Source organism: Brienomyrus brachyistius, chromosome 2, assembly GCF_023856365.1.
Source record: "Brienomyrus brachyistius isolate T26 chromosome 2, BBRACH_0.4, whole genome shotgun sequence".
In the NCBI taxonomy this organism is placed as follows: Eukaryota; Metazoa; Chordata; class Actinopteri; order Osteoglossiformes; family Mormyridae; genus Brienomyrus; species Brienomyrus brachyistius.
Window position 1 is genome coordinate 39,417,413 of NC_064534.1, and position 10,022 is coordinate 39,427,434.

The 10,022-nt window shown below is 45.2% G+C and overlaps 5 non-coding genes and 2 pseudogenes across 5 annotated transcripts; all 7 read left to right on the forward strand.

Annotated features, from left to right (window-relative positions):
• The first annotated feature begins 180 nt into the window (after window positions 1-180).
• Window positions 181-299, forward strand: LOC125734056 (5S ribosomal RNA). The gene has a single exon (XR_007393383.1). It is a non-coding gene; the product is annotated as a 5S ribosomal RNA (ribosomal RNA).
• Window positions 300-1,371: 1,072 nt separating this feature from the next.
• Window positions 1,372-1,485, forward strand: LOC125731511 (5S ribosomal RNA; annotated as a pseudogene).
• Window positions 1,486-2,565: 1,080 nt separating this feature from the next.
• Window positions 2,566-2,684, forward strand: LOC125735513 (5S ribosomal RNA). The gene has a single exon (XR_007394808.1). It is a non-coding gene; the product is annotated as a 5S ribosomal RNA (ribosomal RNA).
• A 1,079-nt stretch (window positions 2,685-3,763) lies between these two features.
• Window positions 3,764-3,877, forward strand: LOC125731598 (5S ribosomal RNA; annotated as a pseudogene).
• A 1,075-nt stretch (window positions 3,878-4,952) lies between these two features.
• LOC125731298 (5S ribosomal RNA) lies at window positions 4,953-5,071 on the forward strand. Its single transcript, XR_007391584.1, has one exon. It is a non-coding gene; the product is annotated as a 5S ribosomal RNA (ribosomal RNA).
• A 1,079-nt stretch (window positions 5,072-6,150) lies between these two features.
• Window positions 6,151-6,269, forward strand: LOC125736914 (5S ribosomal RNA). Its single transcript, XR_007396181.1, has one exon. It is a non-coding gene; the product is annotated as a 5S ribosomal RNA (ribosomal RNA).
• A 1,079-nt stretch (window positions 6,270-7,348) lies between these two features.
• Window positions 7,349-7,467, forward strand: LOC125730627 (5S ribosomal RNA). Its single transcript, XR_007390933.1, has one exon. It is a non-coding gene; the product is annotated as a 5S ribosomal RNA (ribosomal RNA).
• The last annotated feature ends 2,555 nt before the right edge of the window (window positions 7,468-10,022 follow it).

The following is a 10,022-nucleotide window of genomic DNA, read 5'->3' on the forward strand; positions in this document are numbered from 1 at the left end:
GTAGGCTGCCGGATGAGTAGTTTGGTGAATGTTTGGTGTGGGTCCGGCACTGCCGATTGGATGGTGGTGCTGCAGTGTGAGTCAGATAAAAAAAAAAAAAACAGGAGTAGGATCCAATGGGACTAACTGGTATGTATAGACGCGTGTAATGCAAAAGGGCTATTTTTGGTAGCGTCTCTCGCTTACGGCCATACCACCCTGAACGCACCCGATCTCGTCTGATCTCGGAAGCTAAGCAGGGTAGGGTCTGGTTAGTACTTGAATGGGAGACCACCTGGGAATACCAGGTGCTGTAAGCTTTTCTCACTTTTACTTTATACAGGGGGCGCTCCACTTCACGATTAATTTAAATCTATCACTCCCCTTCCATTTTACTATATTATATATTTCTTTTTTCTCTCATTCATAAAGGCAGCTTTTAGAAACCGTTTTACTCTAAATACTGCCTGGTAATTCTAGGTGCTGTAAGCTGTTCGTGCCTTTATTCCACCAGGGCGCAATCTTCTCACAAACTTGAAGACTGTCACTCCCCATTCACGTTTTACAACTTATTGTTAATGATAAAGAGACAGCTTTTTACACACAGTTTTAAACAAAGTACTGATATTATTCCTCTTCAACTGACCGCTTTGTTTTCTATGCAAAAACCACTTCGCCACAGAAGACTCGATATTATTGGCATAGCAAGTTCTGCTCTTCTCCTTTCAAAACTTGCTAAAAGCTGTATTTAAAAGAACAGATTGGCCGGGGTAATTCACACCCTTCAATGCCAGCTTAATGTTTAGGTTAGTGGGAATCACAGAGGAATTAGGGATGGAAACTTCTTTGCTGGTGGTAGAAGCGGTCTGGTGAATTTTTAGAGAGAAGAGGCCGTCGATGTTTGAATGTAGAAAATTGTTCTGGCTGCAGCCTGCAGTATGGACTTGTTGGTGTGTGTAGCTCCCAGTGTTCTGACAGCGCGACGTTTTGGGGAAGCATGTGATTCAGCAGCTACCAGTGGGCTTCGTGCGGCGGAGATTTTGTGGCTGTTAGCGGAGTTGATAACAGAGGGTCGTTAAGAGAAGCCTGCATGCTGTAGGCAAAGGAGTAATGTTTGCCGGCGGGGGACGTGCGGCGATTAACCTGTGCGGTAGTGAAAAGGAGTTAAAAAGAAGGAAGTGTGCGGATGCGGAATGAATGGAATAATTGTGGTAGGCTGCCGGCTGAGTAGTTTGGTGAATGTTTGGTGTGGGTCCGGCGCTGCCGATTGGATGGTGGGGCTGCAGTGTGAGTCAGATAAAAAAAAAAAAAACCAGGAGTAGGATCCAATGGGACTAACTGGCATGTATAGACGCGTGTAATGCAAAAGGGCTGTTTTTGGTAGCAACTCTCGCTTACGGCCATACCACCCTGAACACGCCCGATCTCATCTGATCTCGGAAGCTGGGTAGGGTCTGGTTAGTACTTGGATGGGAGACCACCTGGGAATACCAGGTGCTGTAAGCTTTTCTCACTTTTACTTTGTACAGGGGGCGCTCCACTTCACGATTAATTTAAATCTATCACTCCCCTTCCATTTTACTATTTTATATATATATATTTTTTTTTTTTCTCTCATTCCTAAAGGCAGCTTTTAGAAACCGTTTTACTCTAAATACTTCCTGGTAATTCTAGGTGCTTTAAGCTATTCGTGCCTTTATTCCACCAGTGCGCGATCTTCTCACAAACTTGAAGACTGTCACTCCCCATTCACGTTTTACAACTTATTGTTAATGATAAAGAGACAGCTTTTTACACACAGTTTTAAACAAAGTACTGATATTATTCCTCTTCAACTGACCGCTTTGTTTTCTATGCAAAAACCACTTCGCCACAGAAGACTCGATATTATTAGCATAGCAAGTTCTGCTCTTCTCCTTTCAAAACTTGCTAAAAGCTGTATTTAAAAGAACAGATTGGCCGGGGTAATTCACACCCTTCAATGCCAGCTTAATATTTAGGTTAGTGGGAATCACAGAGGAATTAGGGATGGAAACTTCTTTGCTGGTGGTATAAGCGGTCTGGTGAATTTTTAGAGAGAAGAGGCCGTCGATGTTTGAATGTAGAAAATTGTTCTGGCTGCAGCCTGCAGTATGGACTTGTTGGTGTGTGTAGCTCCCAGTGTTCTGACAGCGCGACGTTTTGGGGAAGCATGTGATTCAGCAGCTACCAGTGGGCTTCGTGCGGCGGAGATTTTGTGGCTGTTAGCGGAGTTGATAACAGAGGGTCGTTAAGAGAAGCCTACATGCAGTAGACAAAGGAGTAATGTTTGCCGGCGGGGGACGTGCGGCGATTAACCTGTGCGGTAGTGAAAAGGAGTTAAAAAGAAGGAAGTGTGCGGATGCGGAAAGAATGGAATAATTGTGGTAGGCTGCCGGCTGAGTAGTTTGGTGAATGTTTGGTGTGGGTCCGGCGCTGCCGATTGGATGGTGGGGCTGCAGTGTGAGTCAGATAAAAAAAAAAAAAACCAGGAGTAGGATCCAATGGGACTAACTGGCATGTATAGACGCGTGTAATGCAAAAGGGCTGTTTTTGGTAGCATCTCTCGCTTACGGCCATACCACCCTGAACACGCCCGATCTCATCTGATCTTGGAAGCTAAACAGGTTAGGGTCTGGTTAGTACTTGGATGGGAGACCTCCTGGGAATACCAGGTGCTGTAAGCTTTTCTCACTTTTACTTTATACAGGGGGCGCTCCACTTCACGATTAATTTAAATCTATCACTCCCCTTCCATTTTACTATTTTATATATATATATTTTTTTTTTTCTCTCATTCATAAAGGCAGCTTTTAGAAACCGTTTTACTCTAAATACTTCCTGGTAATTCTAGGTGCTGTAAGCTGTTCGTGCCTTTATTCCACCAGGGCGCGATCTTCTGACAAACTTGAAGACTGTCACTCCCCATTCACGTTTTACAACTTATTGTTAATGATAAAGAGACAGCTTTTTACACACAGTTTTAAACAAAGTACTGATATTATTCCTCTTCAACTGACCGCTTTGTTTTCTATGCAAAAACCACTTCGCCACAGAAGACTCGATATTATTGGCATAGCAAGTTCTGCTCTTCTCCTTTCAAAACTTGCTAAAAGCTGTATTTAAAAGAACAGATTGGCCGGGGTAATTCACACCCTTCAATGCCAGCTTAATGTTTAGGTTAGTGGGAATCACAGAGGAATTAGGGATGGAAACTTCTTTGCTGGTGGTAGAAGCGGTCTGGTGAATTTTTAGAGAGAAGAGGCCGTCGATGTTTGAATGTAGAAAATTGTTCTGGCTGCAGCCTGCAGTATGGACTTGTTGGTGTGTGTAGCTCCCAGTGTTCTGACAGCGCGACGTTTTGGGGAAGCATGTGATTCAGCAGCTACCAGTGGGCTTCGTGCGGCGGAGATTTTGTGGCTGTTAGCGGAGTTGATAACAGAGGGTCGTTAAGAGAAGCCTGCATTCTGTAGGCAAAGGAGTAATGTTTGCCGGCGGGGGACGTGCGGCGATTAACCTGTGCGGTAGTGAAAAGGAGTTAAAAAGAAGGAAGTGTGCGGATGCGGAATGAATGGAATAATTGTGGTAGGCTGCCGGCTGAGTAGTTTGGTGAATGTTTGGTGTGGGTCCGGCGCTGCCGATTGGATGGTGGGGCTGCAGTGTGAGTCAGATAAAAAAAAAAAAAACCAGGAGTAGGATCCAATGGGACTAACTGGCATGTATAGACGCGTGTAATGCAAAAGGGCTGTTTTTGGTAGCAACTCTCGCTTACGGCCATACCACCCTGAACACGCCCGATCTCATCTGATCTCGGAAGCTGGGTAGGGTGTGGTTAGTACTTGGATGGGAGACCACCTGGGAATACCACGTGCTGTAAGCTTTTCTCACTTTTACTTTATACAGGGGGCGCTCCACTTCACGATTAATTTAAATCTATCACTCCCCTTCCATTTTACTATTTTATATATATATTTTTTTTTCTCTCATTCATAAAGGCAGCTTTTAGAAACCATTTTACTCTAAATACTTCCTGGTAATTCTAGGTGCTGTAAGCTGTTCGTGCCTTTATTCCACCAGGGCGCGATCTTCTCACAAACTTGAAGACTGTCACTCCCCATTCACGTTTTACAACTTATTGTTAATGATAAAGAGACAGCTTTTTACACACAGTTTTAAACAAAGTACTGATATTATTCCTCTTCAACTGACCGCTTTGTTTTCTATGCAAAAACCACTTCGCCACAGAAGACTCGATATTATTGGTATAGCAAGTTCTGCTCTTCTCCTTTCAAAACTTGCTAAAAGCTGTATTTAAAAGAACAGATTGGCCGGGGTAATTCACACCCTTCAATGCCAGCTTAATGTTTAGGTTAGTGGGAATCACAGAGGAATTAGGGATGGAAACTTCTTTGCTGGTGGTAGAAGCGGTCTGGTGAATTTTTAGAGAGAAGAGGCCGTCGATGTTTGAATGTAGAAAATAGTTCTGGCTGCAGCCTGCAGTATGGACTTGTTGGTGTGTGTAGCTCCCAGTGTTCTGACAGCGCGATGTTTTGGGGAAGCATGTGATTCAGCAGCTACCAGTGGGCTTCGTGCGGCGGAGATTTTGTGGCTGTTAGCGGAGTTGATAACAGAGGGTCGTTAAGAGAAGCCTACATGCAGTAGGCAAAGGAGTAATGTTTGCCGGCGGGGGACGTGCGGCGATTAACCTGTGCGGTAGTGAAAAGGAGTTAAAAAGAAGGAAGTGTGCGGATGTGGAAAGAATGGAATAATTGTGGTAGGCTGCCGGCTGAGTAGTTTGGTGAATGTTTGGTGTGGGTCCGGCGCTGCCGATTGGATGGTGGGGCTGCAGTGTGAGTCAGATAAAAAAAAAAAAAACCAGGAGTAGGATCCAATGGGACTAACTGGCATGTATAGACGCGTGTAATGCAAAAGGGCTGTTTTTGGTAGCATCTCTCGCTTGCGGCCATACCACCCTGAACACCCCTGATCTCGTCTGATCTCGGAAGCTAAGCAGCGAATGGCCTGGTTAGTACTTGGATGGGAGACCACCTGGGAATACCAGGGGCTGTAAGCTTTTCTCACTTTCACTTTATACAGGGGGCGCTCCACTTCACGATTAATTTAAATCTATCACTCCCCTTCCATTTTACTATTTTATATATATATATATTTTTTTTTCTCTCATTCATAAAGGCAGCTTTTAGAAACCGTTTTACTCTAAATACTTCCTGGTAATTCTAGGTGCTGTAAGCTGTTCGTGCCTTTATTCCACCAGGGCGCGATCTTCTCACAAACTTGAAGACTGTCACTCCCCATTCACGTTTTACAACTTATTGTTAATGATAAAGAGACAGCTTTTTACACACAGTTTTAAACAAAGTACTGATATTATTCCTCTTCAACTGACCGCTTTGTTTTCTATGCAAAAACCACTTCGCCACAGAAGACTCGATATTATTGGCATAGCAAGTTCTGCTCTTCTCCTTTCAAAACTTGCTAAAAGCTGTATTTAAAAGAACAGATTGGCCGGGGTAATTCACACCCTTCAATGCCAGCTTAATGTTTAGGTTAGTGGGAATCACAGAGGAATTAGGGATGGAAACTTCTTTGCTGGTGGTAGAAGCGGTCTGGTGAATTTTTAGAGAGAAGAGGCCGTCGATGTTTGAATGTAGAAAATTGTTCTGGCTGCAGCCTGCAGTATGGACTTGTTGGTGTGTGTAGCTCCCAGTGTTCTGACAGCGCGATGTTTTGGGGAAGCATGTGATTCAGCAGCTACCAGTGGGCTTCGTGCGGCGGAGATTTTGTGGCTGTTAGCGGAGTTGATAACAGAGGGTCGTTAAGAGAAGCCTACATGCAGTAGACAAAGGAGTAATGTTTGCCGGCGGGGGACGTGCGGCGATTAACCTGTGCGGTAGTGAAAAGGAGTTAAAAAGAAGGAAGTGTGCGGATGCGGAAAGAATGGAATAATTGTGGTAGGCTGCCGGCTGAGTAGTTTGGTGAATGTTTGGTGTGGGTCCGGCGCTGCCGATTGGATGGTGGGGCTGCAGTGTGAGTCAGATAAAAAAAAAAAAAACCAGGAGTAGGATCCAATGGGACTAACTGGCATGTATAGACGCGTGTAATGCAAAAGGGCTGTTTTTGGTAGCATCTCTCGCTTACGGCCATACCACCCTGAACACGCCCGATCTCATCTGATCTTGGAAGCTAAACAAGTTAGGGTCTGGTTAGTACTTGGATGGGAGACCTCCTGGGAATACCAGGTGCTGTAAGCTTTTCTCACTTTTACTTTGTACAGGGGGCGCTCCACTTCACGATTAATTTAAATCTATCACTCCCCTTCCATTTTACTATTTTATATATATATATATTTTTTTTTCTCTCATTCCTAAAGGCAGCTTTTAGAAACCGTTTTACTCTAAATACTTCCTGGTAATTCTAGGTGCTTTAAGCTATTCGTGCCTTTATTCCACCAGTGCGCGATCTTCTCACAAACTTGAAGACTGTCACTCCCCATTCACGTTTTACAACTTATTGTTAATGATAAAGAGACAGCTTTTTACACACAGTTTTAAACAAAGTACTGATATTATTCCTCTTCAACTGACCGCTTTGTTTTCTATGCAAAAACCACTTCGCCACAGAAGACTCGATATTATTGGCATAGCAAGTTCTGCTCTTCTCCTTTCAAAACTTGCTAAAAGCTGTATTTAAAAGAACAGATTGGCCGGGGTAATTCACACCCTTCAATGCCAGCTTAATATTTAGGTTAGTGGGAATCACAGAGGAATTAGGGATGGAAACTTCTTTGCTGGTGGTATAAGCGGTCTGGTGAATTTTTAGAGAGAAGAGGCCGTCGATGTTTGAATGTAGAAAATTGTTCTGGCTGCAGCCTGCAGTATGGACTTGTTGGTGTGTGTAGCTCCCAGTGTTCTGACAGCGCGACGTTTTGGGGAAGCATGTGATTCAGCAGCTACCAGTGGGCTTCGTGCGGCGGAGATTTTGTGGCTGTTAGCGGAGTTGATAACAGAGGGTCGTTAAGAGAAGCCTACATGCAGTAGACAAAGGAGTAATGTTTGCCGGCGGGGGACGTGCGGCGATTAACCTGTGCGGTAGTGAAAAGGAGTTAAAAAGAAGGAAGTGTGCGGATGCGGAAAGAATGGAATAATTGTGGTAGGCTGCCGGCTGAGTAGTTTGGTGAATGTTTGGTGTGGGTCCGGCGCTGCCGATTGGATGGTGGGGCTGCAGTGTGAGTCAGATAAAAAAAAAAAAAACCAGGAGTAGGATCCAATGGGACTAACTGGCATGTATAGACGCGTGTAATGCAAAAGGGCTGTTTTTGGTAGCATCTCTCGCTTACGGCCATACCACCCTGAACACGCTCGATCTCATCTGATCTTGGAAGCTAAACAAGTTAGGGTCTGGTTAGTACTTGGATGGGAGACCTCCTGGGAATACCAGGTGCTGTAAGCTTTTCTCACTTTTACTTTATACAGGGGGCGCTCCACTTCACGATTAATTTAAATCTATCACTCCCCTTCCATTTTACTATTTTATATATATATATATTTTTTTTCTCTCATTCATAAAGGCAGCTTTTAGAAACCGTTTTACTCTAAATACTTCCTGGTAATTCTAGGTGCTGTAAGCTGTTCGTGCCTTTATTCCACCAGGGCGCGATCTTCTCACAAACTTGAAGACTGTCACTCCCCATTCACGTTTTACAACTTATTTGTTAATGATAAAGAGACAGCTTTTTACACACAGTTTTAAACAAAGTACTGATATTATTCCTCTTCAACTGACCGCTTTGTTTTCTATGCAAAAAGCACTTCGCCACAGAAGACTCGATATTATTGGCATAGCAAGTTCTGCTCTTCTCCTTTCAAAACTTGCTAAAAGCTGTATTTAAAAGAACAGATTGGCCGGGGTAATTCACACCCTTCAATGCCAGCTTAATGTTTAGGTTAGTGGGAATCACAGAGGAATTAGGGATGGAAACTTCTTTGCTGGTGGTAGAAGCGGTCTGGTGAATTTTTAGAGAGAAGAGGCCGTCGATGTTTGAATGTAGAAAATTGTTCTGGCTGCAGCCTGCAGTATGGACTTGTTGGTGTGTGTAGCTCCCAGTGTTCTGACAGCGCGACGTTTTGGGGAAGCATGTGATTCAGCAGCTACCAGTGGGCTTCGTGCGGCGGAGATTTTGTGGCTGTTAGCGGAGTTGATAACAGAGGGTCGTTAAGAGAAGCCTGCATGCTGTAGGCAAAGGAGTAATGTTTGCCGGCGGGGGACGTGCGGCGATTAACCTGTGCGGTAGTGAAAAGGAGTTAAAAAGAAGGAAGTGTGCGGATGCGGAATGAATGGAATAATTGTGGTAGGCTGCCGGCTGAGTAGTTTGGTGAATGTTTGGTGTGGGTCCGGCGCTGCCGATTGGATGGTGGGGCTGCAGTGTGAGTCAGATAAAAAAAAAAAAAACCAGGAGTAGGATCCAATGGGACTAACTGGCATGTATAGACGCGTGTAATGCAAAAGGGCTGTTTTTGGTAGCAACTCTCGCTTACGGCCATACCACCCTGAACACGCCCGATCTCATCTGATCTCGGAAGCTGGGTAGGGTCTTGAAGGGGGGCTAGGCCGCGTGCTAACCTCTGTCACACTGAGAATGGGGAACTAACTGGAACTGGAACATAGGCAGGACAAAAAGGGGGGCTCCGGCCCTCCTCGAAGTGCAAGTAAATTTAGAAAAGCAGAAGGTACATTGACAGGGTCGCGGTAACATTAAGCTTACGCTTGACATGCGGGGACATAACAAGGGAGGGGGTCGCTGACGCTGCTAAATTGCAACATAACAAGACAAGGTAAAAGGGAACGGGTGTGGGGACTAACGCCAGCAATTTCAAAACAACACTTGTATGTTACGCCAACTGGAAAAATACCAACAAGAACAGTAAACGCCCTGTTTGGGTTATAAAAACCAGACCCTGACAAGAGATATTGAGCTACTCTTGGTATGTACTGTTTTGTGCATCTAAGTGTGCTCCCGGATTTAAATCTGTGACGTCATTAAAGAGAGCTGACTTGCAACCAACCTTCGCCTCAGACTGCATCCTTCCCTCATCAACGGACTCGGTGGAGTCTAACTCCAACAATTTGGGGGCTCGTCCGGGATGAGGAGGAGGTTGTGCTAATTGGAACCAGAGACGAGGTCTTGTGGACGCGGACAGCCACGGGCGCCCAGGGAAAAAGGTAGGCAGAGCCTGTTATATCAAACTCTGCATATTGGCTATTCCTAAAAAGTGGCTGGAAGTGTCTCAGGATCTGTCAACAAATATTGGGGCAAGGGTTTGTTGGGGGTGTAGCTCTGAAGGGTCTGGGACCCTTGAAAATAGTATTGTTGTTGAAGGGTCTGGGACCCGTGAGGAAAGCGCTGTGATAGAAGGTCTGGGACCTAGGAGCCTTCGCAGGGGGTCAGGGACCCTATAAAACAGAGGGCTCTCAGATGTGACGGTGGGTCAGGGACCCCGCACAGAACCTATTGGCAAGGGTCTGGGACCCGTCCGTGGATTGGCACCCCACCTACTGCTGGCAGGTAGTAGGACAGCTGGGCCTGAGCAGCCCGGGGATATAGGACCCCCAAGCAGCTCGTTTGGCTGGAGGAGTCAGGTTCATCCTCCCGAAAAAGGATCATTGTAGGAGGTATAGAATCCTCGAAACTACCCGTGTAAATAAAGTGTATTTAGTGCGAATTGGTGACTGGGGGTTGGTGGGGAACTGGTGTGAGATAAGGTGTACATAAAGGCATTTATTCTCTGTATTTACAATTGATTACTTACTGTTTACTGTTCACCGTTGTCCGTGGCTTAATAATTGTGTGTGTTTATGTTTTCGTGGTGTTTATTGGTGGGGCACTCAGTGACAGCGAAAAGGTGTACTAAGTGTGGGTGGGTGAATCCACATCCTGAGGAGCAAGGGCTATTAGATCAGGAAAAGCGTAGGTCGGATAAGGTAAAACATGGAGCACGAATTTGATA